This window comes from Coregonus clupeaformis, chromosome 6 (assembly GCF_020615455.1).
Source record: "Coregonus clupeaformis isolate EN_2021a chromosome 6, ASM2061545v1, whole genome shotgun sequence".
Classification (NCBI taxonomy): Eukaryota; Metazoa; Chordata; class Actinopteri; order Salmoniformes; family Salmonidae; genus Coregonus; species Coregonus clupeaformis.
In genome coordinates this window covers 22,019,016-22,037,200 of record NC_059197.1, presented here as the reverse complement: position 1 = coordinate 22,037,200, position 18,185 = coordinate 22,019,016, and the positions used below count along the sequence as shown (strand labels likewise).

The window sequence follows — 18,185 nt, the reverse complement described above, 5'->3', positions numbered from 1 at the left end:
GCAGGGGTGTAGCTCAGTTGATAGAGCATGGCGTTTGCAACGCCAGGGTTGTGGGTTCGATTCCCACAGGGGGTAGGAAAAAAAATAATGTATGCATTCACTATCTGTAAGTCGCTCTGGATAAGAGCGTCTGCTAAATGACTAAAATGTAAATGTAAATACTGCAGCACCATGGCTGGTGCCTGATACTTTCCTCCTAGCTGTGTGTAGCTGTGTGTCCACTCCTGTTTGGAAATGGTGATGTCGTTCCGTTCGCCCACCTATACACACTGAAGTGTAGGTGGCTGACTGATAAATCCCCTGGTGTGTGTGTTCAATATGTTCTCAGCAACACCCGGGTGATTAATATGTTACGGACTGACGAGTCATTAGTTGAATGTCATCCGCTGAGTGTGTGTACTGACGGGGCCTTGGCTTTTAACATGAGTTCTCTACATGAAAGAAGACCTTTAGTTAGACCCATGTCAGCCACACTGTAATTTAATAACTTCCCGTATTTTGATAGAGAACTCCATTGAAAAGATTACCTGCGAACCTCTTGCCCTCTCATAATTTAAAATATTCACATAATCACACTTAAGAGGACTACAGCAAGCCTATCTGTATGGATGGCTTGTCATTTTGAAATAGCGTACATCACTTCAGCTCACTGGTCCACACACGCAATAAGTCCTATTTTAGCCTATAGTTGATTTTGAAATAGATTGGCCCATCTACAATCAGTCATCATAGTGGATCCTTCTAGTAAAGTCTATTTCCCCAACTCACAATGCATAATCATATGCACTAAGTATACCAAACATTAGGAACACCTTCCTAATATTGAGTTGCACCCCCTTTTTGCCCTCAGAACAGCCTCAATTCGTCGGGACATAGACTCTACAAGGTGTCGAAAGCGTTCCACAGGGATGCTGGCCCATGTTGACTCCAATGCTTCCCACAGATGTGTCAAGTTGGCTGGATGTCCTTTGGGTGGTGGACCATTTTTGATAAACATAGGAAACTGTTGAGCGTGAAAAAACCCCATTGCAGTTCTTGACACAAACTGGTGGAGCTGGCACCTACTACCATACCCTGTCCAAAGGCACTTAAATATTCTGTCTTACCCATTCACTCTCTGAATGGCAGACATACACAATCCATGTCTCAATTGTCCCAAGGCTTAAAAATCCTTCTTTAACCTGTCTCCTCCCCTTTTGTACTCTCAGTGAATGTCTTACTGTATGTCTTACTCAGCCAGACAGACAATGATGGCCTATATCTTTATGGGTCCAGAATATGTGATATTATTAAATCCTCTGATTAACCAACCCAACCCTATTAACACTCCAAGCCCATACCCGCCATGAGTAATGGACAGAGAATGTCAAATCCTGTTCTTTATGCAGCAGTAGTAAAGCCACAGCTTGTGAGTGATCTTTGCATGCTAATTCCTCCAGACTTTGTCCTTCAGAACCATGCAGTTAATAATGAATGCAGTACCACTATATGCCAATGGCTGGGGTGGGTCACTCATTTTGATCCTCCATCTAAGATTTAGGCTAGGTGCCGTTCAACTTTCCCGTGAAAAACAAGTTTTGTGATGTTACATTTATCCTCCCTAGAGGCTCTGCAACAGGATGCAGGAAATCAGTGGAACATGATCATGTATTCATAGCTTATACCATAGATGCTGCACAGCATCACAACTGTTTGCAGCCAGCCTTCACGAAACCACTTCCATCATGAAGGAAAGACCATACTCAGTCAGTTATGAAGATCAGGAGCAAATAACCTTCCTCTCTAAACCGTTTACATTTTCCCCAATCTTTAGGGGGTTTAAAACAATGGCATAAACTACAGTACATTCAGTACATTCTGACATTGTCAGAGTGTACAAAAGGGATTCCTCACATTATTGTCAGTCTACTGTATACGAATGGCAGGAGAGGCAAATTAGTTGCCTGGGTTGCAACAATGCAGTTAAAACATTTTCCTTTACTATGAGCCTGTATCTTTAATGCATGTTCATAAATGGAGACAACTTGGCCCTGTTCCAAATTTAGATGCACACAGAAACAAGTCTTCTGACAGCAACACCATTTGCGTCATTCCCACCCTGGATGCAGCTTCATTGGTGGGCTGTGGAGTCGGCTGATAAGACACCATGCTGAAAGCAAGACGTTCACTTATTCCTAAGTGTGATCTCAGAAAAGATACAGTCTGAGGGGAATGGTAATAGTTAACATGTAAATACTGCATGTTGTGTGCCCAGAATAAATTAGCTAGCTACAGACTCATTAGCTGGAGCCTGGAAGCTTTTTCCTCATCTCAAACACTTAACAAACTTTAAGAATTAAAACAAACACAAGTCACATATCACTGATTAAACATTTAGTAATTGGACTTGCAATTGGTTAAAGAAAATTGTGATAAATAAAAAGTATACTAATTTCATTTAAGGACCAGAACATTGACAGCTGTGCCATACAGATTGCAAAATAGTTGGGAAGAGATTTTCAATGTACCGATTCCATGGCATATGGTTTATGAACTGATACACATAACGACGCCGGAATCAAAACGTAGAGTTTTTCAATTGAAATTATACAGATTTTGCTGCGAAGAGACAGAATCATTAAATAATTTGTTTTGGTACTGTCCATATGTAGCTTGTTTTGGTCGTAAGTTCAGGAATGGCTGTAGAATTGCAACATTTACCTGGAGTTAACTCTGCAAATAGCACTGCTTGGTGATCTGAAAAGTCACAGTCAATTGATCAATTATATAATAATACTCTTAGCAAAAATGTTTCTTTAATTTACAATCTGTAGAAACTATGAGAATAGAAAGGTTCAGAACTTTTGTGAAACCTCATAGCACAGTTGAAAAATATATGGCAAAAATAAATCAAAACGGAATGGTCTTCAGAGATAGATGGTAGGGGTTGAGGGTAGCTAAAGGATGGGACTAAAAACAAACAAAAGATAACTAATGTAAAATATACTGCGTCCGTAAAATGTATATACAGTGCATTCGGAAAGTATTCAGAACCCTTGACTTTTTCCACATTTTGTTACGTTACAGCCTTATTCTAAAATGGATTAAATAATATTTTTTTCCTCATCAATCTACACACAATACCCCATAATGACAAAGCGAAAATAGGTTTTTAGACATTTTTGCAAAATTATTAAAAATAAAAAACATAAATACTATGACAAAAGTTTTTTTAACAGAAATAGCTTATTTACATAAGTATTCAGACACTTTGCTATGAGATTTGAAATTGAGCTCAGGTGCATCCTGTTTCCATTGATCATCCTTGAGATGTTTCTACAACTTGATTGGAGTCCACCTGTGGTAAATTCATTTGATTGGACATGATTTGGAAAGGCACACACCTGTCTATATAAGGTGACAGTGCATGTCAGAGCTAAAACCAAGCCATGAGGTCGAAGGAATTGTCCGTAGAGGTCCGAGACAGGATTATGTCGAGGCACAGCTCTGGGGAAGGGTACCAAAACATATCTGCAGCATTGAAGGTCCCCAAGAACACAGTGGCCTCCATCAATATTAAATGGAAGAAGTTTGGAACCACAAAGACTCTTCCTAGAGCTGGCCACCCGGCCAAACTGAGCAATCGGGGGAGAAGGGCCTTGGTCAGGGAGCTGACCACGAACCTGATGGTCACTCTGACAGAGCTCCAGAGTTCCTCTGTGGAGATGGGATAACCTTCCAGAAGGACAACCATCTCTGCAGCTATCCACCAATCAGGCCTTTATGGTAGAGTGGCCAGACGGAAGCCACTCCTCAGTAAAAGGCACATGACAGCCCACTTGGAGTTTGCCAAAAGGCACCTAAAGGACTCTCAGACCATGATAAACAAGATTCTCTGGTCTGATGAAACCAAGATTGAACTCTTTGGCCTGAATGCCAAGCGTCACATCTGGCGGAAACCTGGCACCATCCCTAAGGTGAAGCATGGTGGTGGAAACATCATGCTGTAAGGATGTTTTTCAGTGGCAGGGACTGGGAGACTAGTCAGAATCAAGGGAAATATGAATGGAGCAAAGTACAGAGAGATCCTTGATGAAAATCTGCTCCAGAGCACTCAGGACCTCAGACTGGGGCAAAGGTTCACCTTCCAACAGGACAATGACCCTAAGCACACAGCCAAGACAATGCAGTAGTGGTTTCAGGACAAGTCTCTGAATGTCCTTGAGTGGCCCAGCCAGAGCCCGGACTTGAACCCGATCGAACATCTCTGGAGAGACCTGAAAATAGCTGTGCAGCGATGCTCCCCATCCGACCTGACAGAGCTTGAGAGGATCTGCAGAAAAGAATGGGAGAAACTCCCCAAATAAAGGTGTGCCAAGCGTGTAGCTTCATACCCAAGAAGACTCGAGGCTGTAATCGCTGCCAAAATAATAAAGGAAAATATATATATAAAAAAAAATATATATATATATATATATATATATATATATATATATATATATATATATATATATATAGTACTAGTCAAAGGTTTGGACATACCTACTCATTCAAGGGTTTTTATTTATAGTTACTATTTTCTACATTGTAGAATAATAGCGAAGACATCAACAATCTGAAAAAACACATAGTAACCAAAAAAGTGTTTAAAAAAACCAAATATATTTTATATTTGACCATTTTAAAATAGCCACCATTTGCCTTGATGACAGCTTTGCACACTCTTGGCATTCTCTCAACCAGCTTCATGAGGTGGAATGGATTTCAATTAACAGGTGTGCCTTCTTAAAAGTTAATTTGTAGAATTTCATGCGTTTGAGCCAATCAGCTGTGTTTTGACAAGGTAGGGGGGGTATACAGAAGATAGCCCTATTTGGTAATAGACCAAGTCCATATTATGGCAAGAACAGCTCAAATAAGCAAAGAGAAACGACAGTCCATCATTACTTTAAGACATGAAGGTCAGTCAATACGGAAAATGTCAAGAACTTTGAAAGTTTCTTCAAGTGCAGTCGCAAAAACCATCAAGCGCTATGATGAAACTGGCTCTCATGAGGACCGCCACAGGAATGGAAGACCCAGAGTTACCTCTGCTGCAGAGGATAAGTTAATTAGAGTTACCAGCCTTCATCAATCAGGCCTTCATGGTCAAATTGCTGCAAAGAAACCACTACTAAAGGACACCAATAAGAAGAAGACACCTGCTTGGGCCAAGAATCACGAGCAATGGACATTAGACCGGTAGAAATGTGTCCTTTGGTCTGGAGTCCAAATTGGAGATTTTTGGTTCCAACCGCCGTGTCTTTGTGAGATGCGGTGTGGGTGAACGGATGATATCCGCATGTGTAGTTCCCACCGTAAAGCATGGAGGAGGTGTTATGGTGTGGGGGTGCTTTGCTGGTGACACTGTCTGTGATTTATTTAGAATTCAAGGCACTCTTAACCAGCATGGCTACCACAGCATTCTGCAGAAACACGCCATCCCATCTGGTTTGGGCTTAGTGGGACTATCATTTGTTTTTCAACAGGACAATGACCAAACACACCTCCAGGCTGTGTAAGGGCTATTTTACCGAGAAGGACAGTGATGGAGTGCTGCATCAGATGACCTGGCCTCCACAATCCCCCGACCTCAACCCAATTGAGATGGTTTGGGATGAGTCGGATGGCAGAGTGAAGGAAAAGCAGCCAACAAGTGCTCAGCATACAGAATGTGGGAACTCCTTCAAGACTGTTGTAAAAGAGAATGCTAAGAGTGTGCAAAGCTGTCATCAATGCAAAGGGTGGCTATTTGAAGAATCTCAAATCTCAAATATATTTTGATTTGTTTAACACTTTTTGGTTACTACATGATTCCATATGTGTTATTTCATAGTTTTGATGTCTTCACTATTATTCTACAATGTAAAAAATAGTACAAATAAAGAAAAACACTTGAATGAGTAGGTGTGTCCAAACTTTTGACTGGTGCTGTATATTTATAAAAAATATATAAGGGGCATTGGAAATTATGCAGACAATTGCATTGATAGAAGCCACAATCTATATGTAATATTAAAGCTGATCCATCCCCTAAAAAAAATTAAATAAATTGGACTTGCACCAAATGTCGTAGAATAGATCTATGCAATGATCTTCTGAACATTTACTGTCTCTGTAGAATTGCCAGTGCCATACTGATGGACAAATTGAGCTTTTTCTTATTTTATTTTTTACTATTGTTTGAATTTTAAGAACTCTCTGGGGGGAGTGCAATCTTGTATGAATCACATTACTCAAAGATACGTTTTCCTTTCGCTTATCTGGTTGTCAAATATATGCAAAACCATCCAAGCTTCATTAGTTAAATACTCTGAAAGAGGCACATATGCAACTCTGTTGAATGAGTTCCAATTTTGGTCATATTAGTGCTGTCCCCTTCAATGTAGTCTGTATGTAACAGCTGTCCAGCGAAGACAAGAAGACTGGTCTCGGCACCAGTGTAACAGATGTGATCGTACTGCGTAACTCTCTTGCGTTGTGTTTTTCAAGAAAGGCCTGTCCAGCCAGCGATCCCAGTTGATTGGTGTTTATACTGATGATAGACACAAGGAATCACATTAGATGTGAAGGATAACAGTATGTTGATGGCTGTAGATTCATGATTCATTGCTTGCATGTCTATCATACTGGGTATTTTGTAATCAAACATCATAACAATGACAGAAATAGTACAAAATACAATAAATGTAAGTACCTGACGATAGACACAAGGAAGCACCTTAGATGTGCAGGACAACAGTATGTTGATGGCTGTAGATTCGTGATTGTTAGCATGGAAGTAACTGTGAATTAGCAGAGAGCTAATGTGACCATTACAATTAGAGCATGCTAGCTAACTAGCTCTTACAGCAATAACATAGAAAAGCATATCCCAGGATGCCCCCAATATATAACAGTTACCGTACACATATATACACACACATACATAGTGAATTCGTATAGATTGTAAATCTGAAAATATAATACAGTATTTCAGAACGTGACCTACCACTTGCATATCAATTTCAATATCAGACTGGGAAGAATTTACATTCGCGATCTCCCACTATCTGCAAGCATGACCAATGGCATAACACCTTATTGATATGTAAATTCAACCAACCAATAGGAATATGTAAACATCGAATACATATTTCTGCAGTGTCAAGTGGAAACATAACCAACCCTGCTACATTTACAATTCAATAACTATACAACACAATAGCTAAACTGTCATTGCATATGCGATGGAACAGTGCACAACCTATTACACAGACAAAAAAGTCTATAACAACAAATATTCCCAAATCTTCCACAGTAAGTCATTGAGACTCTGAGCTACAATTTGGACACAGTCAACTACACCGAGGATGGGATGTGCCAATGATCCCCCTCATGAGCAGACAGCTGAAACATAGGCCAATGTTGATATCCTGACGAAAACAAGGGCACCTTCCGTGTCAGTCAATGCTGGAGGGAAACACAGAAACACGGCTTCAACAGGATATTTTACCCTCCGAATGGTGTCCATCTCTCAAATGTAATGGCTTGGAAAATCTAGACGTCTTTAAAAGGCAATGGGGGTTGCAGTCATATGGGGTCACTTAACAAATCTCGCCCTGATGACTTTTCCAGCTCAATCTAGCCCATCTGTCTGCGGGGGTCACTAACTCACTAACCTTCTGATAGTATCTAACCTTTCCCTGTCACTTGCATGGATACATGACTCAGAATGGATTTATGTATGGATTTATGTATGGTCATAATACAGACACCAATAAAAATACCAAGTATATAGATAGACCCTCACAACCACAAAAAACATGTGGTCAATAGTTTGATTGCAAGATTTACCTCCATTAGCCAGCTTATGCTATAGCCTTTCTAAGCTTCTTAACGAGTAAGCTCAAAACAGAGCTTGTTATTCAAGGACAGCCCCCATCTCTGGCTGATGATGGTGAGTCTTTAACATCAAGCTTTTCAAATTCTAAATTATCTACAGTATATATTACAAACTCCACACACTCACAGCAAAACTTTTCTGTACAGAGACACACCTTAAAGGCCCAGTGCAATCAAAAATGTGATTTTCCTGGGTTTTATATTTCCACACTATGAGGTTAATACTGTGAAATTGTGAAAATTATGAAAATACCCTTTTAGTGTAAGAGCTATTTGAAAAGTCCGCCTGAAATTTCAGACTGGTGGGATGGAGTTTTGGCCTGCCTGGTGACATCACCAGGCGGTAAAGTAGTTAATAGACCAATAAGAAAGAGAGTTCCAAAGATTTTGCATTTCAACATATTCCCATCTGATAGGATCTGATAGGACAACACAAATCAAATAGACTCAGAAGACTGAGTCTGGTCATTTGCCCTAGCCTGCTTGTTTGCTTCTTTTTTCTTTTTTAATTTTGAGAGTTTTTAGATTTTTTAAAAGTTAATTGCTCTGGAATTTCACTGAGACATTGTATCAATAATATATTTCATATCTAATTTGAGCTGATGGCAATCCACTATGAGATACATAAACTTGACCGCTGGTTAAATGTGTTGCCATAATAAGCTCCAGACATTTAAATACTGTTAACTGGATGGAAGAACTTCTCAGCGTGAGCTTGTGGAAAGACGAGCAACCTTGCATGACCTTGAGTAATCTCATGGTTACCTTTATATGCTACGGTTAATTTGTCCCCCCCTCCTAAGTCTAAGCAGTCATGCAGTACAGCCCTAGCTAGCTGCAGATAGGAATTTAGGACACAGTCAACACTGTACTAAAAGAAGTCTGGGATGAAAGTGGTAGATGATTTCAAATAATAAATATACTGTAGAAACCTGTGTGATAGATAGATCAAACCAAATGAAACCACCACCCAATCAATGTTTTTCATCCAGTCAACACACATTAAACATGATGAAGCTGAACATCTACATTTAGTCATTCATGATTACTCAGATTTTCTACTCATATGCCTCTGTGCAAAGGTGGGAGGTAGACACAACTTTGCGTGCATGTCACAAATTATGAAAATACATGCAAGGGACCAAAGCAACAGGAAAAGGAGACTCAGAGCCCTGTTTGGAGCTTTTAGTCAAATTTCAAATCACCTTAATCGCTGCGAGTAGATTCACAGTCAGGTCACGCTGCCCCTACAACAATAATAATATCTGGCTCTATTCCCTCTTGTCACTGAATTGCCTGCTTAGGTAGTTTATCAGCTGTCATACAGACACATTTACAGCTCAATGTGGTCATCACCTGATTATTTGATAAACTCCCATATGAACATTAGGATTCACCGTGAAGCTCAATAGCCAGTCAAGTGAATGCAATTGTCAAAAACTCCAGGTTAATCTAATTTAATTCGAAGGATGAAGAGTTTAAAATGAAGACGTACTCCCAGTTACATGTGATGTGATCTCAAAATAAATGAGTAATTTGCATGATGATGTGATGTGACTGCACTTCAGGATGAGTGGACTGTGTTGGATGAACTGACATACAATGTCCCCCCTGCAGGAACTGTACGCGTCGGACCTATTCAGGGAACCTAAGCATACATTGGTGATAATTATGAGGAGGTATGGAGAAAATGTGAAAACCGTGATAATGGTTTTGCATTTTAAGAGGTAGATTAAGGTTACTGCATGTATTCACTGGAGAACAAACGGGGGTGGGGGGCATAGAACGGGAAGCATAGAAATAGAGCACATAGAACAGATCTACCGCTTCTTAGACTAGCTTTCAATGAGAATGGCAGATCTAAAACTGACATTTCTATGTGAATTTGGTCAGGCCGCCCAAAAAGTTACATATTGCAGCTTTAATCGTGAATGGGATGACAACAATACATTTCAGCAAAGCCCAGCAAAATTATAATTATGGCTGGAAATAGGAAATCTGTGCATACTTTGCATACTAATGCAATGCTTTATGTACAAATGGATTCCTGAATCTACTTAATGTTTACTTTATGAGTTGTCTCCATACAGTTCAATAGAGCGTCTGCTAAATGACGTAAATGTAAATGTAAATGTAACCCTTTAACACGTGATAATTAGACCATTAAGTGTGAAGCCAAACTTTTACTTGTAGAAAAACACCAGAATTATGTTTAATTCTTAGCTACCTCTTGATGCCAGATATGACAATTCTATTACTGTTAGGCTACTATTTATTTTGAGTGTTTTTGATTAATCAGCCAAGCTAAAGCAAGTGGCTCAAAGTGATAGCTCAAATAATTTCATGGTTAGTATCCTTGTAATCAAGAGTTACTGAGCCATCTATATTTGGGAGACCGATGGGAGACCTAATGCTTCTGGAAGTGGTGTTGGAGGGCCAGTAGGAGGCAATCTTTCCTTTGGTCAAAAAAAATATATACCAATGCCCCAGAGCAGTGATTGGGGACATTGCCCTGTGTAGGGTGCTGTCTTTCGGATGGGATGTTAAACGGGTGTCCTGACTCTCTGTGTTCACTAAAAGATCCCATGGCACTTATCGTAAGAGTAGGGGTGTTAACCCTGGTGTCCTGGCTAAAATCCCAATCTGGCCCTCATACCATCATGGCCACCTAATCATCCCCAGCTTCCAATTGGCTCATTCATCCCCCCTCCTCTCCCGTGTAACTATTCCCCAGGCCGTTGCTGTAAATGAGAATGTGTTCTCAGTCAACTTACCTGGGAAATAAATAAAATAAAATAAAATATTTATGAATAACCTTGTGAACCTTGTGAATTCCTCTGAAATTTGACTGTGAAATATTTTTGCTCAGATAATTTGAAAATGTATTTCTTTGTAATGCAAGCATCTCTGAATGGCACAGCCTAATTTGTTATCCACTAAATTGAATGAGTAACATGATAAACAGTATTTATACAAATTGGGTTCTACTGTACATATATTTAGAAAGCCATTCACCATCAGAGTGGAATAGAGCTGTTTCTTGATCATCCGCAGTGGAATAGAGCTGTTTATTGAGCATCCACGGTGGAATAGAGCTGTTTATTGATCATCCACGGTGGAATAGAGCTGTTTCTTAAACATCCAGGTTGAAATAGAGCTGTTTCTTGATCATCCACAGTAGAATAGAGCTGTTTCTTGATCATCCGCGGTGGAATAGAGCTGTTTCTTAAACATCCAGGGTGGAATAGAGCCGTTTCTTGATCATCCACGGTGGAATAGAGCTGTTTCTTAAACATCCAGGGTGGAATAGAGCTGTTTCTTGATCAGCCACGGTGGAATAAAGTTGTTTCTTAAACATCCAGGGTGGAATAGAGCTGTTCCTTGATCAGCCATGGTGGAATAGAGCTGTTTCTTGATCATCCACAGTGGAATTGAGCTGTTTCTTGATTATCTCTACAATATGAGTCCTATACCACTTTCCACAGGGTATGGTATCCATCATTAAACATTCAATGTGTCTGAAAAGTTGGTTTGAAGTGTTGAATCCAGCCCAGAGCTAAACGTCTAGGAGCTCCATGCCAGCCTTGCCTTGTCACTGAACAATGTCTCAGAAAATACCATTTAAATGTCGAACACTAAAGCTGGAGATCAGACTGACTTGAGACTGGAAGCTATTGTTATCCGAGTGTCAAGAGAAGATATTTCTGAGAGACCATTACAAACCAGGGCAGTATGACCAAGCTACATTTTCATTTAAGCCAAAAAGTGCTGTGCTGTGTCCGTATCTGTGCTCAGACAAAAAATGATGGAGCTTTGGGCTCCTCAGCCATATGGTGAGGGCACTGATTAGGGCTTAGCCTTGCTGAGAAGAACACCATCCCCTAAGTAGAATATGGAGGTGCATCTGTTTGGTTTGTTCCACATCTTTCCAACGTCCTTATCTGATTCAAGGGGACAATTCATTCAGGTGTCCACTTAACTAACTAACTAACAGGTACCCTCCTCTCAGAGGCATCAGCTTAGTCACAACTGGCAACATTAGTGTGATAATTGATTCAAAACAAAGCATCCATTCAGAAATGAGTCATGTTAAATTCCAATGTTACCACACAGTCAATCATGTAGTAAAAAAGCTGGTTTTAACTAAATACAGCCCAAAACGTTTCTGCAGAAAATGTCTGCATTTTCTCTGAGTGGAATGGTTTCCTTTCAGCTTATACTGTACCAACAAACTTCTGGAATATTTGATAAGATACTTTAATAGAAGGTAGTATCTTGTATTGATGTATTATTCATAGTTTGTGATTCTATGCATGCTCAAATACACCAACAATTTCCCCTGATGCACATCCCCAATATCTTGTTAAAATCACTTCACTTGTCCTTTAAAATGGGTCATCTACCTGCAAGCCTGGCTGCACCATCTGATAACTCCAGGGTCCTCTACTCAGAACTCAATCTCCTGCAGCACAGTGAGAATCTATGATTGATTGAATGCCTGGGCAGATTTGGTTTGATGTTATGCTGTAAACCTGCAAACACCAAGTTTTAACGATTCTTCCACTGCCCCTACTACAGCCTCAGCACAACAATCATCAACACTTTTAGAAGGTTATAATCTGAGAAAAATTGGCTTTTATAATCAAACAAACAGAATTTAATGGTACATAGCTAAAACAGTCCATTTAGAAGTCTGCAGCATCACAATTCATATTGCGTGATTCTCTTCAGACCTTTTATAGAGCAGCCATCACAACATAATGTGCAGCTTGTCCCAGATGTGGGCACTCCTTTTCACCAGCTGCATGTCTGTGAATAATTTGATATTGTACCTGAGTTCTATGTAGATTTCAAGGGGAGCCTCAAACCTGAGATACTGAAATAGAAATGTCGGATGGCTAGGCAGCAATCCTCTCTTCACACTGATTTCCACTTAAATTGCATCTTTGAAGACTGTAACATGCACAACAGATCTCACTGTCTCATTGGCAGAAGACTCAGCCCCCTAAAAATATTGGGCTGACAGACAACTGCCAAGTGTCTTCCTCCTTCAGTTGTCTGATCTGAGGATAACTGTCATGTCAAAGTTCAAAGATCTGCAGAACTGTCAACATGCTTTACAGACACTTACAGACTAGAGGCCTCAGAGCTTCATGATGTGATTACCCCGTGCATTACAATCACATAGCTAGCTAGCTTTAGCAAAAACAAAGGTTAACCACAACGAAAAACTATTTCAGTTAACAGCGCATAATAGTTTATTTATTAGACCATCATTAGAGATTTGATAAATTTTCATTGCTTGTCAACCTACAGTATATTACTAAATATGTCAAGTACTGACTCAGTAATGTTGGCTAATGACTGGCTTTCGGTACTGTATACAACAATGCCATAGGGATTGACATGTAACTAAAACAATTAAAGTAAATATCTACTCCAGATACAAACTTATACATACGAACAAACGAACACAAACAATGACTACATCTCATCAGCCCCGCATGCTAACACCCCCATCCCTAGTGTCTGCATTATTGTTTGCCACTTGGCTGTAAATTGCACCAATACATTTTTCTCGGTTGCCCATGCTATTTCAATATTTCAATAATAAATCATGCGATTTTTCCATTGTGTTAATGATGGTGGATTGATTCATTTCCACGTTTTTACATTATAATGACCTGTGTAAAAGAGAACGAAACAATGCTATCAGCATGCCAGTCTGTCCCAAAAATAAAGGGACGTGGCTCTGCAGCTGCATGTCTATCACAGTCACTTAATCGGCTTCTCCACCCCTACCATGGATCAAAGGTGTATCCTTGTGCTATTACTGTGCTAATGCCACATGCTCAGTCCTGTTAGAGGATTTCTCTGCCATTAGCTCCTATTTATCCTGTAGGAAAGCCTTTTTCCTCATCAGAAAGAAGCTTACTGCAGCCTGGCATCCAATCACCCAGCAAAATAAACACAGAGCTGTAAAAAAAAAGAGAACATTAACTGAATAAGCCAGACATTTCTGTTTGGGAACATTCATCTTCTCAAGGACATATAGATTATCACACTGACTCTCTAAAACAGCATACAGTATTGTGAATTATTGATCCATCCCGTGTATGGTAATACATCAGCTATGGGCTAATGAAATGCAATGAAATCATGCAGGGAGGAAATGTACAGGGAGGGGTCACATTTACAATAAAAGGAAACATTGTATTGCCCAGGGGAAACAGAGCGTTTACAGAATAACTGTTGTTATTGATTGTGAATTGTTGGTAAGTTGTTTAGTTCATTAACAGTTTGGTGACAATTTATGAACCCTTTTGTTCAGCCAAATAGAATGCAAATACTGCATCTATTATCTGTTTTTAAATAAATATGAACATACTGAATTAATTTTTATCTGCATAAAATAACTAAATGAGCCTGTCATTAATCATGAATAGTGGGTTTGATTGTGGTGGAGTGTGGTGAAGTGGAGAGAAGGTATTTATTCATCTTGGCAGATCAATTGTTGCTAATCCTGGTCACCCTGTCTGCATCCCAAATGGCACCCTATTTCCTGTATAGTGCACTAATTATGACAAGAGCCCTAGTCATTTTTGAAGCATATCTTCAATTATTTGTTGGCTCTGAATGTCAAATAGACTGCTCTGGTTTAGGTATTCTAACAATGGAAAGTACTTATATAGCTATTTTCCAGGTATCTAAACACAAAGCTTGCATGCTCCGGGACATGCTTGCATCACTCTTATCAATATGATGGCTGACCTTCTACTTGTCAGTATTCAGCCACACATTTCCTCCTGACAGGTATGACTGGTAGCTTGCCATGTCTCAATGCATATTGAGAGAAAGGTTTGCTGTGGGCAGACAGGACCTGTTATGTCACTCTTGTTTTCTATTTCAACGTGTACTCGTTCTGAGTTGGTGAATGGTGCTTTTGTTTTGTCAATTCACATCTCATGCAAGTCAATGTCAGCCACCCGTGTTGTGCTCGAGCCCCTTGGCACCCTGTATACGGAGAGGATAGTATTTTAAAACCACTCACGCCTTCCCTATGGACTGATACATCAAATACAAGAATGTCACTCACTGAGTACATATTTACAGGTTCGAAATTCTCCCAAGATCTGTCATTTCTTTAAAGTTTTGCTTCTTTGTTTCTGACACTCATACGGTAGGTATCTAAAAATACTGTATATTCATCTTTGGAATGTTAGTCATGCAACAAAATACTGTTTTTTGGCCTATTTAACTATTATATATGAGCTCGGTCTACAGTTTAATAAGTCTAGAGTTGATCAATGACCTTCAGCTCTAGGCTCTTATTGGAAACATGACACAATAACTGAGAGGAACTGAGAGCATGTGTTGAACTAGCAAGCTTGTTGTTTCTACACGCCTACAAGCAATAAATTATCAGCTGGAGGATCTTAAGTGAAATTTAGATACATATCAAATAATACAGGCATCAACACATCATTTTAAGTACAACCCATTACATGGATTTAGGTCTGTTGAATATATTCAGTTCTAATGCTAAAAGTGTCTCCACTCCAGTACTGTTCCTTTGAGCTATTTATCAATTCCCTTATATCATACATTCTCTCTGTGATTGTCAAATCCACTAATGACCTAAAATAATAAATAATATGCCATTTAGCAGACGCTTTTATTCAAAGCGACTTACAGTCATGCGTGCATACATTTTTGTGTATGGGTGGTCCCGGGGATCGAACCCACTACCTTGGCGTTACAAGCGCCGTGCTCTACCAGCTGAGCTACAGAGGACCTATTGGCATCGTTCTTCAATGGGGTACCACAGAGGACAGCATGTCCATCGTAGCAATGCAGCAGCACTGGTAGACTCATAATATACATAAGTATACTTTTTGCTCTACAGAGAGTATTTTAGAACAATCTTCAGAATTATCCAGTAAGATGCAATGTCAGTCTGACAACCTCTCTTTCAAACTCCAATATGCTGTTTCATTAAAGATTCAAAATGAAGGAATAATCACAAAGAACATGGCGGGACTATGAAAGGGAACTTTGTAGCTTATTAGTATCTCCTGATACATTTCCTTCAACCAGCAAAAAACTCTCTTCACATGCAGTGTGCTTAGTTGCTTTAGATGAGGAAGTACAACTACCTGGCACATTTGAGACGATTGGTTAACAAAAGTATTGCAAGTGGCATAGATTATTCCTGTCATATCTATCCTGCTGAGGAAGTCTACAGGCAGACTGGATCGGCTCCTGTTTTAACATCAGACAGCCATCCGATCCAAACAGAGGAAATTAAGTGGTTGTGCTGTCATGGACAGTTGCAGCTGGGCTGGTTGCACCAGAATAGTTTGTGCTTTTTCTAGTTTGACTGCAGGGAAGGGTCAGCAGAGATGTCTGCTACAAGGTCTGCTACAGAACTTGCTACAACACTACTTTGTGCTCAAGGCAATAATGTAGTATAAAATTATATTGGAGCAAACGATCAATCCTGCACTTATAGGGCCGAAGGAGTCCTGGCCGACCAAACATATTAGAGAGCACATAAAATGCAGAGTAAGTGTAAAAAATGACCTTATTGAGTGAGTGTTCGCAAATGATGATTCCCACAACATCAATCATTGTTACCATGTAGCCAAAACTGAGCCGTGAGTGATTAAAATACTAAAATCCCCAGGAGTTCAGCTAAAAATTTGTTTCATTTCTGAAATCTGTTCAAGTATTCCCACGAATAAAAAAGGAGACATACAGTGTATGTGAACATGTCTCAATGTAAATCAAGGTATGAAATGATTGTTATTTTCAAATGCAATCTCTTTTTGGGCTTAGTTGTGTTCAATTTGCAATGTGCAAATTATTCTAACTATGTTCCGGCCCCCCGACCATCCGCTCCGCCAAAAGAAAACGGCCCACGGCTAGTTGCCTACCCCTGCCTTAGTGAATGAGCCGCAAAGAGCTTAGAGAAGTGCTAGTCTGGGAGATCAGCCTAATCAATATAATCTGATGCAGTTACTATATGAAAGTATATCCAGATCAATGTCACCTTCCTTGATTCAAGGAGCAGCTATGGTCTAAGAGCTTGACTGGTTGGCTTGGCTGGCTACTACAGTACAGCAAACACTAGTTCATGTGTGGATAATAATATCATATCTCTTCATTTTAATGCCCCTATAAAGACAGTGACATCTATGTCCTGTAGCAGTAGTCTAAGGCTGTGCCAATGGAGGAACGGCCATACTGTATAGGAGAGGTTCTTGGGGGAGACAGGTGTCACCTGTAATCTTGTTATCTGTGTGCCATAGAGTCAACAGAGAGGCTGGGAATCTGGCATATGGCTTGGGTATAATAACTCTCTTTAGCAGTAGCAGTTAAGGTATGAGATGCTCCAAAGAAAATGACATGGTCAATATGTCCATCTTCCATCTGAATCAGGATATCAGGATACTGATGAACCTAGCTCAACTTGCCCTTACCTGTCATTGGAAATCCATCTGCTTCTACCTTGAGTCCTCATCTTCGCTTCCCAGTAATCAACTGCTCACTCTCATCTTCAAGCTATAGAGGCTGTTTCTGTTTCTCTCCATCCAATGGCCCTTTGCTCCTCTGTTACCGTGTGCTCCCTCCCTGCTGACTGTGGTGACCTTTGCGCCCACCCCCATTGTTCTCTGTTGCCCTTGAGCTCTATCCTACATCTGATGCTCTGCATGCCGCATGTACCAGGTCAACCCTTCGGCTCCCCAGCTCCAGGACCCAGCCTGGTTTATCTGCTAATGCCAGGAGAGGCCTTGCTCTGTCCCAGGATGAGATGCACGCTCCAGGCCTATGCTCATCATCTAGATCCCCTGGGGGTACTAACAGCAATTTCCCCTTATGCAGATTTTAAGCTCAACTTTGCGGGCGGCTAAAGGAGAGCCCTTAGGTAGAATAATGTATCAACCAACCGATCATTCAAAAAGTTGTTTGCTTAGTTAGAATACCACATTTTACATGAGCAAGTCAACCAGCACTATTATCTAGTTTGAAATAAACACCCACCCCACTGAGTGTCTGTGATGTATGTGTAAGCTAAATTGTTTGTTGAAATGAGAGTATAACTATATTTTGCCATTATAATTTTTTTTAAATGTCATAACTCATCTTTAGTATAACAGTATGCAAATGTTTCTTAACACTTTTCCAACACAAATTGCCGGCAGTGGGTACATTTTTCATTAATTGTGCACTGAATCTACTGTGGCTACTCTATTATGAGCAGTAGTCCAAAAGTAAATGTA

The 18,185-nt window shown here is 40.0% G+C and overlaps 1 protein-coding gene across 2 annotated transcripts in view; it reads right to left on the bottom strand.

Annotated features, from left to right (window-relative positions):
• Positions 1-18,185, bottom strand: part of LOC121567984 (leucine-rich repeat and fibronectin type III domain-containing protein 1-like) — a 115,164-nt gene that overhangs the window by 92,321 nt on the left and 4,658 nt on the right. The gene's annotated exons all lie outside the window — the stretch shown is intronic.